The 18,438-nt window shown below is 42.6% G+C and overlaps 1 protein-coding gene across 2 annotated transcripts in view; it reads left to right on the plus strand.

Annotated features, from left to right (window-relative positions):
* Positions 1 to 14,757: 14,757 nt before the first annotated feature.
* The window catches only part of NEXMIF (neurite extension and migration factor), a 220,888-nt gene continuing 217,207 nt past the window's right edge, over positions 14,758 to 18,438 (plus strand). For both annotated transcript variants that reach the window (XM_083722039.1, XM_083722040.1), the window contains exon 1: positions 14,758 to 15,680. The gene's annotated coding sequence lies outside the window, so the exon portion shown is untranslated. The remainder of the gene's footprint in view (positions 15,681 to 18,438) is intronic.

Here is an 18,438-nt window from a genome sequence, read left to right on the forward strand (position 1 = left end):
GTTGTTGCATACATAAAAAAGGTTCTATCCTTCTTTAACACCATCTGGCCGACAATGCTCAAGAGAAAGGCCTCTGGTTTCTTAAGAAAGGTATACTTAAATACCTTTTTCAGTTCATTATAGATCATTTCCCAGAAAGCCTTAACCTTTGGGCATGTCCACCAGAGGTGAAAGAATGTTCCCTCAGTTTCCTTACATTTCCAACACTTATTGTCAGGCAAATGGTATATCTTTGCAAGCTTGACTGGTGTCATGTACCACCTATAAATCATTTTCATAATATTTTCTTTCAAGGCATTACATGCCGTGAATTTCACACCTACAATTATTGTTTAGAAGGAGCGCAGGAGGCAGGGAATGCTGAATTTTGACATCGCACAGGGTGCCGCTGAAATTTGAGACCCCAAAGTCCACCACTACTCACTGGATCAAAACCAGAGCAGGCTCTTAACCTAGAGGGTATAGAACTCTCCCCCAGCTAAAGAATCATAACACACACAACTTCCGCTGCCACAAGAGGGGTGTGGTGCATCTTTTACAGGAAAAGGAGTTTGCAGCAGTAGGTGCTAAGTGGATGTAAACATACATAGCAATGCAGAAATACAGCAATACAGAATTAAAAACAGCGACTTAAGGCAGCAGCTCATTCAAACAATTAAATTAAATTGAACTAAGCTGGAAATAATTTTTGAAAAGCATATATCAGCAGTTCTTTAAGGTTTCCAGGAGGATGTCCCAAAGACAGGGAAACAAATACCCCCCACAAAAAGGGATATAGGGGAAAGAACTGCAGCTCAGTGGTGGAGCATCTGCTTTGCATGTCAAAGGTCCCAGGTTCAATCCCCAGCATCTCCAGGTAAGGATGGGAAAGATCCTGTCTGAAACCAGACTGTTATGGTAATACTGAGCTAAATGGACTTTGGACCTGACTCCATATAAGGCAGCTCCCAGTGTTGCTCATTCCTGTTGCCACCTGCTGCCCTTCAGAAGGTGAGGTTGTGGGGGGGGGGGAAGCTGAGAATAAAATATCTCAGTGGACAGGTATGGGACAAGGCAGCTCAACAAATAGATGCAGGGCTTCAAAGACAAATACTTTGAACTGATCTCAAAAACCTACTGGGAGACAGTGGAGTTTTTTCAGTACAGGCAAGACATGGTGCCTCTCCCTGATCCCTATCAGCAATGCGACTACTGTGCTCTGGACTAGCTGCATTTTCCAGCTTATCTTCAAAGCCAGCCTTATCACCTGTCCAGATGTGGCTCCCTCATTACTCACCCCTGGCTCCCTATAATTCATGAGAATTTTAATTGGCACTGGCTTGTGATGGAACCTCACTGTGCCACCATCCATGGTTAACCTTTCTCGCTTTCTTGATTACTTTTTTAATAGAGAGAGAGAAAAAGAGAACCAAGGATGGCCCTTTCATGCTTGTTTGGAGGTTTCCAATAACGAGCTACTTTTATTCCTTTCACTGTGACCAGGCTCACAGTGGTCAAACACTGGAAGTTAGCTACAGGAGACTTGCAATATTATGAGTATCTCCAGATCTGGTACCATTGTTTTAAATGTAAAGTTAGCAAAATGTACCAAAACCCTACAGCATTCAAAAATGAAGGACATTTTCTTCTTCTTCTAAAGCTTGGCATTCATTTATTGAAAACAATAAAGTAGAGAAATATGATTGCCAGCTGCCCTCTTCTCCTGAATTCCTTTGGAAAAAACATCCTTGGGTTTTATGTTTATGAATGGCAATTGTTAGGAAGTATAATGCTGTTTTGGAATACTACCACTCAGTTTAGAGAAAAGGCAAGAGGTGACATGGCAGGAGTTTATAAAATTGTGCACTGAATGGAGAAAGTGGATAGAAAAACTTTTCCCTTCCTCTGTCATGACAACTAGAACTTGTGGGAATATAGTGACGCTGAATGCTGAGATTCAAGACAGATAAAAGCAAATACTTCTTCATACAGCGCAGAGTTAAACCATGGAACTTACTTGGGAGGCAGTAATGGACACCATCTTGGATGGCTTTAACAGAGGATTAGTTAAATATATGGAGGAGGAAACTAGCAATGGGTACTAGTCAAGATGGTTATCCTCTGAGTCAAGATGGTTTTCCTCTGCCCTCCACAGTGGGAGGCAGCAATGCCTCTGAAAACCAGTTTCCAGAAACCTGAGGAAGGGAGGGTGCTCTTGTGCCTGAGTCCTGCTTGCAGGTTTCTGACAGGCATCTGGTTGGTCATGCTGGAACAGGATGCTAGATGAGATGGGCCACTGGTCCTGATCTCCATATCCTTCTGTTCTATTCTTTTCCTTCCTTGCTTTGATCTTTTTCTTTATTGCTGCTATTCTTGCTTTTTTGCATATTAGAAAGTATAAATAAAAGCAATAACCCCTCCCCAAAAAACCCAGTGTCTCCACATCTATCCACATTTACACCAGCCACCTTTGCTTATATATATACCTGCATGTGTGTGTGTCCATGCATGCACACACACACACACACATCTCTGTAGAGCACCACATATACTTTCGTTCCATAGTAGTAAAGACTGGTGTTAGGCTGGCTATGTTCCAGCCCTCTAGAATGCAGAATCTTTTTATTTTATGTGGTCTCTCCCAACTGTTGTCATACTCCACTCAAGGCAGCTTATAAACGACAACAAAACAAAAGCACACTGTTATTTTGAAATAATTCCAAGCCATGCTCATAAAATGCTGCTGTATCAAAAAAATTAATTAAGAAAACTCCCAACATTTTATACCAATACATGATTTGGGCCTCTTATGTGGAAAATACTGTCCAGGGATTTGAAAAACCAGCAGATTTACTTTAAAGCTCAGGTCCTTCTTGATGGTTCCTCACAGGCATCTGTTGGGCCTCTGTGAGAACAGGATGCTGGCTCTCCATCTAGCATGTGGCAGAACTTGAGATGTTTGAAGAAGGCAGAAGGCCTTTTCAGTAGTGGTGCTCACCCTGTGGAATGACCACCCAGCAGATGTCAAACTATTTGCTATGTTATTTTTAAAAGACAACTGAAGGCAGCCCTTTTCAGGGAAGTTTTAGTTTCAAGGAAGTTTTTAGTTTTGATGCTGCCTTGTGTTTTTACTATTTTTTGCTGAGAGCTGCTCAGAGTGGCTGGGCCAACCTAGCCAGATGGGCAGCATATAATCAATAAATTATTGTTGTCATCATCCTCATCATCATATCTCCTCTCAGTCTTCTCCTTTCCAGGCTAAACATACCCAGCTCCTTCAACCGTTCCTCATAACGTGTGGTTTCCAGACCCTTGAACATCTTGGTTGCCTCCCTCTGTACACATCCCAGCTTGTCAAGATCCTTCTTAAACTGTAGCACACAGAACCACACACAGTATTCCAGGTGTGGTCTGAACAAGGCAGAACAGAGTGGTACTATTACTTCCCTTGTTCTGGAAACTATACTTCTGTTGATGCAGCCTAGAATAGCATTGGCTTTTTTTGCTGCTGCATCACACTGTTGACTCATGTTAAGCTTCTACTCCACCATGACCCCTAGATGCTTTTCTCATGTAGTGCTAGTAAGACTAGTCCCCCCCCCCCCCATCTTATATTTGTGTGCCTGGTTCTTCCTGCCTAAGTGCAGAACCTTCCATTTGTTCCTATTGGATTTCATTTTGTTAGTTTGGGCCCAGGTTTCTCAACTGTTAAGATCATTTTGCAAAAAAGGAGATTTCAACTAAATATCAGGAAGTACTTTCTGATGGTAAGAGCTGTTCAACAACAGAATGGTCTCAGGAGGTGGTGGACTCTCCTTCCTTGGAGGTTTTTAAACATAAGTTGGATGGTGATCTGTCATGGATGCTTTAGTTGAGATTCTTACATTGCAGGGGGCTGGACTAGATAACTCTTTGGATCCTTTTTAACTCTACAATTCTATGATTCTAAGATAAAGAATTATTAGTATTAAAATGGATAAAATATAACTATTGTTAAATAGATGAATTGTTTGCAAATTGTTGCCTTTCTTTTCCTGATTTTTAAGAATGTGAGTTGTATTTGACCGTAAGTCATACTGAGAGAAGACCCGTTAAAATCCATTACCGTATTTTTTGCTCTATAAGACTCACTTTTCCCCTCCTAAAAAGTAAGGGGAAATGTGTGTGCGTCTTATGGAGTGAATGCAGGCTGCGCAGCTATCCCAGAAGCCAGAACAGCAAGAGGGATTGCTGCTTTCACTGCGCAGCGATCCTTCTTGCTGTTCTGGCTTCTGAGATTCAGAATATTGTTTTTCTTGTTTTCCTCCTCCAAAAACTAGGTGCGTCTTGTGGTCTGCTGCATCTTATAGAGCAAAAAATATGGTAACAAGTTAGTCTAAACTAAGCCCATTGATTTCAGTGAGTCTATTCTGAGTATGGTTTAGTCATATATAACACACAATTTCTAAACAAATCTCATGTGTAAATAAATCACAAAGTGTTTCTGCAGTGTGTATATTCCCTAGAATCTTATCTTAGCTCTTTGTAACTGAAAATCCTTTCCTGCCATGAGTTATAAAGTTTATTTACCTTTTCATGAAGCTGTAAATGTGCAGTGAGGAAGGCCAGCTTAGCTTTTTCTATGTAGCTTCAGTCACTTCACAGTGCTAACGTAGCATAATATTTTTGGATTTGCAGGTTTACGTGAATGCCTTTAGCTCTCTTTGTGAAAAATGGACATGTTTTCAAATTATGGCAGGCAACTCTCCACTATTGCATTTAAAATTATCCGCGAACCTTACATTTTCCAGTGTAAACTATCTGACAACATGCCCTTTAATTTCACTTGCGCAGTAGACTAGCTGACTTCTACAAATGAAGCGTTGACCTTGCTACCTATGTTGATGTAAAGCCTGTCTTTCATTTCTTCAGTGAGTGATTTTTCTCTTCCCTCCCACCTACTCCTTTCCAGTAATATCATAATAATTGTATCATCAATTTGCTGCTCCTGATTTTCAAGAGGTCTCTAATTTAGTTTCAAATCTATCCTCATGAATGTGGTGTCCCTCCTGATTTGGGCAGGTAGGCTAATGACTTTTCATTTGCAGAACCCTATTTGTCCAAATTAAATGTATCAAGAGACCCCCACAGCTGAATTTACTGCAAGAGTTCTCTCTACTGTAATTGTTAAAGTACATTCTAAAATCATTTTTTAAACTATTAAAAAATAAATAAATCTAGATTTAATTTTGGAAACGTGTAATGCTGCTGAGCTCTTTGCTGTTTCCTGCAGAACGACAATGGCCACAAACTTAGATGGCTTTCAAAACTATTAGACAAATTCATGAAGGATTTGGTGGTGTATCAGTGGCCTTACTCCACATATACCCACTTGACCACTTAGATCTGCAGGACTAACATTGTTTCAGGTGCCATATAATGCCAATTCCACATTTGTAGGAACTTGGTATTTTAGTGTGGAAGCACCTGTACTCTGGAACTCCCTGCCTATTGATATTGGGCAGGATCATTCACTGTACTCTTTTCGGTGCCTGCTAAAAACAGACAAGTCAATCCAAATATTTACAAAGTTGATGTGAGTTTTAATTTGTTTGTTTTTTAAAACTTTTCAAAGGTTGAATATTATTGCTACCAATCCTTATTTACAGTTTTATTGTTTTATCTTTTTATGAGTTTGGTGAGTGGTGGTTTTTTTTTTTTTAAACAATCAAGCAGTGTATCCATTTTATGATATAAATAGCAAATAAAATATTTAGCCATGATAGCTAAAGGAAGGCAGAGACTGTATATCTTCAGATTAGTTAGGGATGGTAGTGGAATTCGCTAATGAACTGGCCAGGAGTCTGCTTGTCCACTCTGCGGCAAGTAGATGTAGATTTTTCCAAACATGACATTTGTTACAATAAAATTTAGTCAGTTACCCTCATAATCAACAATTGATCTTAAGTGTCTGCTAACTGGGAACTGCTGAAATGTGTATTCACTGTAACTTCTGCCTCATTGATTCACTGTTGAGTTGATTAGGCTAGCTATTAACTACCATTAGCATTCAATTTTTTGTTGTTGACCTCCCTCTTTTTCTTTTGCTCACTGTGACTTAGCCAAACACACACATGGAAATTGCAGCCATTGTCTTACACCTTAATGTGAACCTGACATTTATTAATGAAACAAAAAAATGGGCTTTGCTTGTATTTTGTGAGTGTTAAAATGTAAGCCTGATGCATTTATTTTTTTCTAATAATATCATTACATGATATCATTATAACTGTTAACTTTCTAATCACCCTGTTTATGCTTACAACTTTTCATTATAAATCATCCATCGTTTTTGTTATTTTTTTTCTGGGGGAAAGTGTGTGACTAGGTTTGGGGAGAAATCATAAGCACACACTGCAAGCTATGCCTTGAATAATGTGAACTGGGTTTCTTTGGGATGCTGGGGGTTGTGTGTTGCAGAATCATAAATACACAGTGCCCTGACATCTGTCCCATTCTAGAACTAAGTGGTGCATTTAATGGTTTGGGGAAAACATAGCATCACCCTAACCCCATCACTGTTCTACCCCTGCCCTGTACCCAAATAAAATTAGTTTTACCACCACCACCATCCATTTCCCACCAGTTCATCCTAAAAAAAAATAGTGTTTCCATTTCTGGGGGACTGTGCTCCATGTACAATAATTTTTATGTATAAATTCAGCAGATATTAATTATTACAAACAACCCTTTTAACTTAAGCCACTCCTTCTGCAATTCATTACAATTTCAACAGTACCACTAAAAATAATTGCACCCAGTGGAGCCTCCACCTTCAGTGGCAGTCACTCTTTCTGCTCAGCACAACAAAGTAACCGGCTGCGATAAGTTCACAAAGCATCCACTGTGCCCATGCTTAGCATGTGTGACTAGGGGAGGGAGAATTACTGGCAGCATTGAACTACAGTGGTACCTCGGGTTACATACGCTTCAGGTTACAGACTCCGCTAACCCAGAAATAGTGCTTCAGGTTAAGAACTTTGCTTCAGGATGAGAACAGAAATCATGCTCTGGCGGCACGGCAGCAGCAGGAGGCCCCATTAGCTAAAGTGGTGCTTCAGGTTAAGAACAGTTTCAGGTTAAGTACGGACCTCTGGAATGAATTAAGTATTTAACCCGAGGTACCACTTTACATTTTTTATACCACCCTTTAATTCTGGCCCATGCATAGTGTTATTTTGCAGAAATACAGTGCAGTCTGCACCACTTCAGTTCATGTTGTGGTGGGGAGGGCAGTGTGGGTTTGATAGGAGGATGAGTAGTGCCAGAGCAATGTCTCCTCTCCACCTAGGCTTGGAGGGAGGCAGGTGACCAACCTGCTGTGCTTTACAAAGCACTGAGGGCAGTAATTTATACAGCCAATCAATCAAAACCCCACACAGAGATAATTGCATTTGCAAATGTAATGCTATTTGCAAACTTCCCTGATGGACACCAGCATGTCCACAGGTCATTATATTTATCACTTTTGGATTTTGCTTCTGGCTATTACAATTTCCCCTGCCATTTGCAGAGTATTTCTACAGGTCACTTTATAAAAGGGAAGTTTGTGTTGCTCTGGAGGTGATGGGGTAAGGGGCACGAAAAAATGTGTAGGCTTCAGTGAGGTAGCCCATGAACTGACCTGGCTGCACAAACTCCTCCTTTTAACTTCAGTATCAAGTCCAAGCCCTGCAAACTTTTGGGAGGCACTGCCATTTGCAAGCAAGAACTACCATGAGCTCAGCTCAGAATATTTTAGGTGTTTTTCTCAAAGAGGAGTTGGTGGTGGTTGTTTTCACAAAATGCAAACCACAGGTCAATGACATAGGCCACTCATTTGCTTGACAAGATAAGCTGTTAATAGGCTAGTTAGCTGACAAGGAACAGGCACTGAGGATTGATGAGTCCATCACCTCCTCATCCTCACATAAGCAGACAGATAGCAATCCTGATAGCAAGATGCATACATAAATGTGCAATTATTGGCTCATTGAGTTTTCAGCCAGCTCAGAAATCAATAACTGTTATTTTTGAAAAGATAAAGGATCAGATCAGGAACAGTTAAAAATAGTGAAGTGAGAACCCAAGCAAAATGGTACAAATGTCCGTTGAATCGTTAGAATTGCATTAGATCCCTCCTTTAGGGAAGACTGTTGAATCCATTCCCTGCTTGTGTGACAGACAGGTGTTGTGGACAGTATCTCCATCTCTCATGTAGGACACTGAGGATTTGGTGTCCTGTCAGGGAGTTCCCACTTCTTTAAGGGAAGTCTCCATGGCTCAGTGGTAGAGCCCATGCTTTGTGGGCAAAAGGCTCCTGTTTCAATTCCTGGGATCTCCAGGCAGGGTGTTGGAATCTGTAGACCTCAAGAGGTCATTGGACTACAACTCCCATCATCCCTGGCCACTGGCCATGCTGCTGGGGCTGATGTGAGTTGGAGGCCAACAACATCTGGGGTGTTGTTGGTTCCCCATCTCTATGTTACAGGATTAAGGATTTCTAATGGGACGCGGGTGGCGATGTGGTCTAAACCACAGAGCCTAGGGTTTGCCGATCAGAAGGCCGGCGGTTCAAATCCCCGCCACGGGGTGAGCTCCCATTGCTCAGTCCCTGCTCCTGCCAACCTAGCAGTTCAAAAGCACGTCAAAGTGCAAGTAGATAAATAGGTACCACTCCAGTGGGAAGGTAAACCGTGTTTCCATGTGCTGCTCTGGTTCGCCAGAAGCAGCTTAGTCATACTGGCCACATGACCCGGAAGCCTGCTCCCTCGGCCAGTAAAGTGAGATGAGAGCTGCAACCCCAGAGTCGTCCATGACTGGACCTAATGGTTAGGGGTCCCTTTACCTTTAAGGGAGAATCCTCAGCCATTTGACATGATTTCCAAGATTCCTTGGTGGAAGCCATGACAGTTAAATTGGTATAAAATAGAGACTAGCTTGCAGTGTACATGTGCCTCTAAAGGAAGGAATAGTAAGATGATAGAAGCACTCTTAAGAGTTAATTTAGAAATGATCCTAACAGGTTGTTCTAAAGATTTGAGCCACATTTTTTCTTTCTAAGAGGTCATCACTAAATCACTCAATGATGTGGACACACACACACACACACAAACACACACACACACACACTCTATTTTGGCTTCTGAAGGTGCCTTAAAGGGATGTGTTCTTAATGTGGTGCAGGCCATAGTGAATTGTGGTATTCTTTTAAATTCTACAATACTTTTAGCTATAGCCATTTACAAACAATTACAATAAAGATGGATACAATATACATCTTTGTCTCAGAACAGAGGGTTACTTTTAAAGGAAACAACTATGATCACATTAATAGAAAGAAAGAAAAAACTTATCAAAACTTAACAACATATCAAAACCATACTGAACTTTCCAGATGTCATAAGACAAATGGAGACCATACCTCTAGAACAGTGTTTCCCAACCTTCTGCCTCCAGCTGTTTTTGGACTACAATTCCCATCATCCCTTGCCACTGGTCTTGCTAGTCAGGAATGATGGGAGTTGTAGTTCAAAAACAGCTGGAGGCACAAGGTTGGGAAACACTGCTCTAGAAGGACTGTTTTGTTCATATTTCATTTCATCTTACATAATACATTGTTATTTTTACATAAGAGTTAACTCCCACAGCTTGTTTACCCCATCACTACTCTAATGTTATATTTGAGTTTCCATTTCTGTCATGTTTCCACACCAGTCTATTATTTTTCTTTTTTTTTAAAAAAAGAATCCAATGAAAAATCGAATTGTCGTTTGTTTTGATAGGGCAGTACAACACTGGGAGGAAAAAAAGAGCACTCAGACACGGCACTTTAAAGTGAGGACCTGTGTCTGCAAAGTGTGGGCAAAACGCAAGTCTGGATGAGCCCTTGCTGTTTATTTCTCCTAATTTTTGTATGTAATATTCACTAATATAATGCATTTCTGCATATATCATTTTCACTAATACATGCTTTTTAAATGAACACTTTCCCCTAACACATGCAAACAATACACAAACGGAAAAGTTGTTATCCTTAAAAAGTCACATTTCTCTGAATTTTGTGATGCAGTTCTCCAGAAAAAAAATGAGCATAAAAGTGCCATGAATTAGTAAGAATAACAGAAAAATCAAATATATTGGGTGGAGTTGCTTGCAAAAATCTGTGTCATAGACAAACTACACACAAATACGCTACAAATTTTCATGAGGGCTCCTTCAGGGCAGTGGTGGAATTGCAGCAAACTGCAATTTAAGATTGGAAAAATGAGATACTGAGATAAACCTAAATTGGCAGGTGTGCCCACCCCTAGATTTCCAGACAGTTCTACCAGCATGAGAGGAGTCCAAATTCATGAAGTATTTCTCATGGCAAACAGTTCAGCAAACAGGTGAGTTCACCACCTTTTGAAAATAAAGTAAGCCCTATGCATTTAATTTATTTTCCTTACTTGAAAAAACTTGAGTGTTTTCAGCTCTGTTTGTGCTGTTTGAGTGGCTTATCTAAATTTACTTCAACCAGGAACCTAGTTTGGGAAAATGGGTAGAAGATGTACTTTCATCCTATGACTCCATTTTAATGTGACAAGGACAACAACGCAGACCTAACCAGTGGGAGAAACCAGCTTATAAGCCAAAAGTTTTAGGCTTAATATGCAATTTTTAAGCTTAGATATAGACTCAGTTCTATTTTAAAACTTAGTTTTTTTTAGTTGAGTTTTAAATACGTTGCACACTGAAAAGTGCATATGAAGTGAGGTGCACAGGGGGTTAGACCTTTGCATTATCAAAGGAATTCAGTTTGCCCAGATCCTCTTCTTACTCAGTATTCATTATTGACTCACACAATAAAAGTTGCTGTCTCCAGGTTGGGTGGGGTCAGCTAAGTCAAATCCCCCTTTAAAATTATCTTTCCAGTGCATCAATATCAGTCTTTTGGACACAGTAAGGGCACAAAAAACCATCTATGTTGTCTAGTTGTCAAATTCTGTATAGTAAGCACATAATTCAAGATAATATTTTCCTCTGAAAATTTAAACTGTTTTCTGCAGTCATGCTTATACAATCCAATACTTTCTCCCAAAACTTAGTAAGCATTGGACATTGTAAAAAACATGTGCTTCAAAGAAGCATTATCCTTTTAACATCTCCAACAGCATGCTGTCTTAGACAGTCCTTATCTATATAAATATAATGATAGCCAGTAAATTCTAAATATTATTTTCTGTTGTATAAGTCATACTTTAAGATCCATAGTCACATTTACTATGGAAGCTAAAACACTTTCCACAGTTTAGGTAATATATGAACCTCCAATTTTTTGTTCCACCCATTTCTTAAAATCTTCATATTGGATTGATTTATTGATAACAAATAGCTAAAAAAATAAATAGCCTTTTTGTTTCAAAGGATCTGATCAATTGTTCTAATATCTCTGGTATTCCAGAAGCTGTAAAAGCTGTCAGTCCAAAGTTGTTAACAAGTGTCGCAGCTGCAAATATTGCCATTGGGCTACATCTGATAGATGGTATTTATTGCTTAAAACAGCATACGTGTAAATTTAATCTTCCTCATCTATCAGTTGATTCAAAGTCAGTATGCCAGTTTCCATCCAATTTTTCCATGTTACCATATTTTTCCAATTTCTGAAGTTGGGTTTCTTCATGAAGTAAATTTAGCATAGAGAATTTGATTGAAATTATTCTTTATTGGACATTATATTCCATATCTTTCTGGGAAAAAAATGTTTTGAGAGGCTCCCAAGTTCTAATATATTTGATCCTAATACTGTCCATCCAACCAGAGGACATATACATATACACATACACATACACATATACACACACACTCTAAAAGCTCCAGATTCATAATACTGAATCCTCCTTCATTAATTTGTAGATGCATTTTTTGTAAAGATATTTTTGGAGTCAATTTATTTTTTGTAAATATTGTCCAGATATTTGAACTGGAATTCCCCTCAGAATTTAGATTAATTTGGGAATAATATTCATTTTGGGAGATTTCACCCTTCCCCAAAGGGCAAGGTGTACTGACTCCCATCTATTAATATCTGAAGGAACCTATTTAATTATTTTATTTATATTACATGTTACTCAGTTATATCCTAAACCCAATGAAGTTACAAAAGCAAAGGGTTGTGGGGCCTCTCACACCTTATGACTGCTGGACAATTGTTGTTTGGTGGATACCATGGAACAAATTCAGTCCCTTGAGTCCAAGGCAGCTGAACCTGAGAAGCTGAGGGAGGCAAAAGAATCTTTGGAAGAGGCCTTCAGGGAGAAGATGCTAGTGTCCCGCTACCAGGGTAATACTTCGAAGCAAGATTAGGCAAGCCTTTGCCCATAAATGTTCAAGTGGACTCTGAGTGCACATGCGTCCTGCTGCTTTAATGGGCTGCTGACTCTAAGTGGTGGTGCTATTTTATTCTGCTCCTATCATGTTTCTATGGCTGTCTTGGGGGAAGTTATTTTGTGCTGCCTAATTCTAAGCTTTATGCTGTTATTGTGATCCAACTTGGATGAGACAGTAGTGGCCTGGTAGTGAGGCCCAACATATCAGATGAAGAATAATGAGACAAACCACCTAAAATTCTGCTTCCCCTAGAATTTATCGATATTATGCAATAGGTATATCATATATGTATCTTATAACACGGGTTGTTACTTGTGAAACATGCCTTTGGTTTGTAGAGTTCCCTGCCATGATTTAAATTTGCCTCCATTCATTAATTACTCAGAGGTTTAGCTGACTGAAGTATCAGTTACACAGATTAAATTCTGCCATCCTATCCAGCAGTTTCTCCCTTTCCTCATTATTTGGAAAGGGCCCGGATACAAGGGGCACTCTGTTCATGTTTGGAGCGTTTTCTTTATTTTGAGATTCTAAAATCTGCAATTTGGCAGTGGAAAGCAGGTATGGGACTACAATCCCTGTTTTGAATAAGAGGTGTGGATTCTGCACATACTGCCATTATTATGATGCCACAGCAATATGCGTTAAGAAGATATTAGTGCTGTATCAGGTAAAAGAACAAGCCTTTTGCTTAATTATACATTGGGTGGACACAGCTTCATATGTACTATAGAGCAGATCAACCCAATCTACTTTATTTCCTCCTTTCAAACGGAAGTGTTCTTTTTTTATTATGACTTTACCAGATTTTAGTGATTTTTAAAATTAATTTTGTTCATATGTAGGTTTTTAAAATGGTAAATTGCCTTCTGCCACACAGGTAAAGTTCAAATACTGTTACCAGATCAAAATGGTATACAAGTCTAGGGGGACAAAGATAACAACTTGGTGCCCTCCAGATGTTGTGGACTATCAGCCCCAACCAATGGATGGGGGTCGGGGAATGGGAGTTTTGGCCACAACATCTGCATGGTAGCTACCTCTACTTTACAGCAGTCTGGCATGCAGAAGAGCCCCCAGGTTCAATCCCTGACCTCTCCTGGTATGTCTGGAGAAGAATGTGGTGTAGTAGCTAGTGTGCTGGTCAAGACCTGAGAGACCAGGGTTCAAATCTCCACTTGGCCATAAAACTCACTGGGTGACCTTGTGACAGTCACTGCCTCTCTGCTTAACCTACTTCACAGGGTTGTTATGATAATTAAATAAGGAAGGGGAGACCGTGTATGCCACCTTGAGCTTCTTGGAGGAAAAGGTGGGATATAGCCACAATAAAATACATAAAATACATACACACATGAATGTGGATCATTCCCAACCTTGTGTCCTGTGATGCTCTGGGTGGAGCTGATGAGAGTTGTGGCCCAAAACATTTGAAGGGCACCAGCTTGGGGAAGGTTGTAAAGACAGTGCTGGGCTAGAAGGGTCACTGGTCTGACTTCATGGATAGTATCTTCCTTTAGCCTGTAAATCAGAAAAGTCCCTTATTCAAATCTCAGTAAGCAGAGCTTTAAAATGCTTGGCTCCTCTCTCATACCTCCAACTTTAGGAGCAACGTGGAGACTGCACTGATCTCCTTTATAGGCTTGTCATAAGGATAGGTTAGGTATTGCAAAAGTTCCAAAGGGTAGTCATGCTAGTGTTGAGTCTTGTGGCATCTGAGCATGAAGTACGTGTATGAAGAATTTTTTTTTTTGTAGTCTAAAGACAGAAAAGATACATAAAACTGGCTCTAATGTATGTGGCAAAGAGTATATCATTTGCTTTGTAAGCAGAAGGTCCTAGTTTCATTTCCCTGCCCCATCTCCCTGGAGAGCTTCTTCCACTTATTTATTTACCTTATTTATAGAAATACCACCTTGCTGGTGGAGATGTACTTGGTCCTTCTCTCCCCAAATTTTATCCTCACAAGAACCCTGTGAGGTAGGTTAGACTGGGAGCAAGTGACTGGCCCAAGGTGACCCAGTGACCTTCATGTCCGTGTGGGGATTGAACCCCGGCCCCTCAGATCATAGTCCAGCACTCTAACCACTGCACCACACAGGCTCTGCAGTTAGCGCAGGTAACGCTGATCTAGATGAACGAGTGTCCTAACTTGGCACGAACGAGATAGCTTCCTAAACCCATTTTAATATAAATACGAGGTAAGGCAGGAGCTGCGCTTGGAGACGAAAGAGCCGCCGTAGTTGCTGCCGTCGCCTTACGCTGCCGTTGCTTCGAGCGGCTTTGAGGAAAAGGGCCATTCCTAGGAGCGGCCCCTCCAATTTCAGAACTTTCTGCTCTCCTCTGTGATCAATACCCTGTGGCGGCGGCAATGCAGCTCACGGGAAACGGGAGCGGCGGCGGAGAGCAGGTAGCGCAGGGTCGCCGCTGGCGCGCGCTCGGTTGTGCAGCTACCGCTGCCTGCGCCGCAGCCTCCTCCAAGCGCGCCTCCAGAGCGCCGGGGGTTGCGCGCCCTTTATATGCCAGGTGGCCGCGCGTCGTTGCGCGCGCCGCTTTTCAGTGGGGTGGAGGAGGAGGAGGAGGAAAGACTGCGAGTGAAGAGAGGAGAGAGACTTCATAGTATTAAGGGGGTGTGGGGAGAGAGGGAGAGGCAGAAAAGCGAGCGCCGGCTCTGCCTGCCTAGCGGGCGAAGGGAAGCCTCATCTGCCCGTGAGAGCGAGACGGAGAGCGGCGCGGCTGAGGCAACAATGGCAGCGGCGGCGGCGGCGGCGGCGCATTAGGCACCTTCTGAATGGGCAAAAGCAACCCGGGTGGGGGAGGCGGAGGAGGCGAGGAAGCCCCAGCAGCCGCGGAGGAGGAGGAAGGCGGCGGCGGCGAGGAGGAGGAGGAGGCAGCGGCGGCGGCGGCAGTAGTAGTAGCGGCAGGAGGAGCAGGCGCGCCCCCCTTCCTGCCCGGCCGGCGGGAGCTGCGCGGGGCCGAAGCTTGCGGGCGCCGGCTGGCACAACTGCGGGGACCCTCGTGCCGCACGAGCCGCGCCGGCGGCTCCATCATCTCCATCTCTATCCTTTTCTCCTCCCAGAGGAGGAGTAGGTGGCGGCGGCGGCGGCAGCAGCAGAGGCACCAGCAGAGGCAGCAGGAGAGGAAGGCGCGTCCACCTGCACGCGCTGGAGCGCCGGGCTCATGGAGAAGCGGCGGCAGTCCTGAGTGCCGCAGCAGCAGCAGCCGCCGCCGCCGCCACCACAGACTCGCTCTCACGCCTGCTGTGGAGCAGCCCCTGCCCGGGCAGGCCTCTCCGCCTCCTTCGCTCCAAGGTAAGCTTTTTTTCCCCCCTTCCCCATTCTCGTATCAAGGCGTCGCCTACTCAGGGTGGGTAGACCCTTTTGTGCGAATCCGGCGGGGACAGCGGCGGCTCTTCTCTAAGGCTTGCTTGGCGCTGCAGCTGCATCAGACCAGGAAGGAGGGGAGGGGAGCGCTGATGCAGCCCGAGCACTGCAATCCTTCGAGGGAGGGCCCCCCACCTCGGCTCTCTTTTTTTAATACGGAGAGGAGGCCAAATAAGCTGCAGGGATGCGCGCGCGCGCGCGCGTGTTTGTGGGGGCAGATGATGGCTAGGAATGGCTTTGCTTTCTCTCGCTCTCTCTCTCTTAGGAGAGAGCCTGCAGGTCTGGGTTGCTGGGTGGGGGGTGTCCGCCAGAATTGAAGCATAAATTGTGCCAATCAAAATACCTCCGATCCAGGGCGGTGAGCGCGAGGGGGATTGTAAAGGGTTGAAAGGAAAGGAGGGGGGAGCGTACGAAGATGGTGGGGGAGCGCATGGTGTTTTAAGTTCATACATCTCTTTTTAGAAAATCTGTCAAAAAAGAAGGGGGGAAGAGAATAGAATCAAAATCACATATCATCCCCCCCTTTGTTAAATGCGGGCTGCTTTAAAACCTGAATCCTCCTTGCTGGTTTTCTGTGGAATGCAGGGGCCAGAGGTTACCATAATTAATTAGCAGCTATTTTAATGTATGGTCCCCTGGGTGGGGAGAGGGTAGAAAAAAAAGAGAGACTGTGTGTGCATGTGTGTGTGTGTGTGTGTGTGTGTATGCATGGCATTGAAAATGCTGGCTTGCCCAAAAGTGAATGAGTGCTCCAAATTGGATGTTTCTCTGTGCGTGGATGCATGGAATCTGCTGATTTGGGGATGAAATTATAGGCCCCTGAATTAAAGATTTCAAGATACCTCCTTCTTGACATCCTGTAGGCTTTCAAAAGTTAAATGCAGCAGCATTTTTAGCCATTTCGTGAGAAGGATAATGCCCACTTTATTTGTGTGCAGAGAAAAATGTTTATCAGATGGTTCTTCGCCAGGGGTGTGATTATTTATTTCATGGTTCATGCTTAGGAATTTAGTGTTCTGCTAAATTTTTGAATTAAAGCACTGTGTGTGTTCAGTGCTGGAAGTGGATTTCCCTATTGCAGGGGTCGCTCCTCTGTTGGTCAGCAATTTGCTTTAGGTAGCAACTGAGAACTGCTCCACATTATGAAAAGGAAAGAGGTCACTAAGTGATCCTTCCTTGCCATCTTATTCTTTTTACACACTGGCCAGCACATGACTCTGTGCTTCTTGTTTACTGCAGATAAGGTTTTAATGAGGGAGAGAATTACTTTATTGGGGGGGGGGGTGTAGTGACCAAGGAATGGCCAGAAGACCCTAAAAACATTAAAGTTTATTGTCACTTCCCATATTAAACAGGGTAATTGGACAATGCTGGTTGACTATCTGAAACTCTTCCCAAGTGAGAAACGCAGCTATGAATATAATTAACCATCTGTCCAGTGAGAAATTGGAAATTGGGCTTTTATCCTTCACGTTCTTTAGTTTGATGCCTAAATTTATTGACTGCTTGTGCACATGTGCCACACAAGAAGAGGGCTTTGGCTTGCAAAGTGCATTTCACCTGTGTGAATATTGATCATGGACTTTTGGTGGTGGTTCTTTTATTAACTATACAGTACTAATTTCAGGTGATATGATAACAGCATGTCAGAGCAGCTCTGCAGAAGCTTAATGATGCAGTAAAGGGTTCACAGACATTGTCTTAAGTGCCACCTAGATAAATGTAGTTCCTACTGAAGATATTTCTTTCTGCTCCCAGTGAATTCTGTATGTTCACATTAATTGAAGAACTGTGCAGAGAGCCAGAAGATATGTGTGTGGTATTTTTTTGGTGGTGGTGGTGGGGACTCGTTCTGTGGTCATGTTTCACTTTTCTTTTTATAGCTTTTTCTACCCCTTTCCCCAGTGCCCTGCTAGCTTTTCTCCATAGCCACGTTCCCTTCCTAACTACAAAAACCCTTGCTTTGGTGGCAGAGCATCCGCTCTGCCTGCAGAAGGTGCCATGTTCAAGCCCTGGCATCTCTAGGCACAGTTGAGAATGGCTTCTGCCTGAAACCACGGATAGCTGCTGCCAGTCACGGTGGACACTACTGAGCAAGATGGACCAAGTGGGATGACTTGGTAAAAGGCAACTTCCTATGTTATTTAGACACCTATTGACAGAACTTCAGTGTTGCCTTGTAGTAGTCACCTAGCCAACTGTGTGTGTGTTTGTGTATGCCAGCCTGATTGCTAGTAAGTGAACTATACATATTTGGTGGGGGGCAGGTGGTATTTTATGTTTTGTAGCTTACTCTTTTCAATGGGCTTGGAGTATGTGATGCATGTAAAATACCTATCCTATCGAGGGAGTGACTTCTGTTTGTTTTCCATCAAAAGGTTCTGAAACCATTCAATGGACTGCGTTCCGACGAGTTATCATTGCCTAAAAGGTAGCCTTTCTGAACCTGGTGTTTTCCCCATGTGGTTTGGACTACAAACAGTACAGGCCACTGTGCTGGCAGGTGCTGATGGGAGTCCAAAACATTTGGAGGGCCCCTGGTTGGCAAAGGCCTGACTGTGGTGTCCACAGGTAATGCTTTATTAGAAGAAACTTGTTCTTAGGTTCCTAGAGCTACAGTTTTCAGAGTGCTTTAACAATCAGCCCCTCTTCACAGGGATTGTGGGAAATGTACCTTTTTGAGGGG

This window comes from Podarcis gaigeae (assembly GCF_964106915.1).
Source record: "Podarcis gaigeae genome assembly, chromosome: Z".
Taxonomy (NCBI): domain Eukaryota; kingdom Metazoa; phylum Chordata; class Lepidosauria; order Squamata; family Lacertidae; genus Podarcis; species Podarcis gaigeae.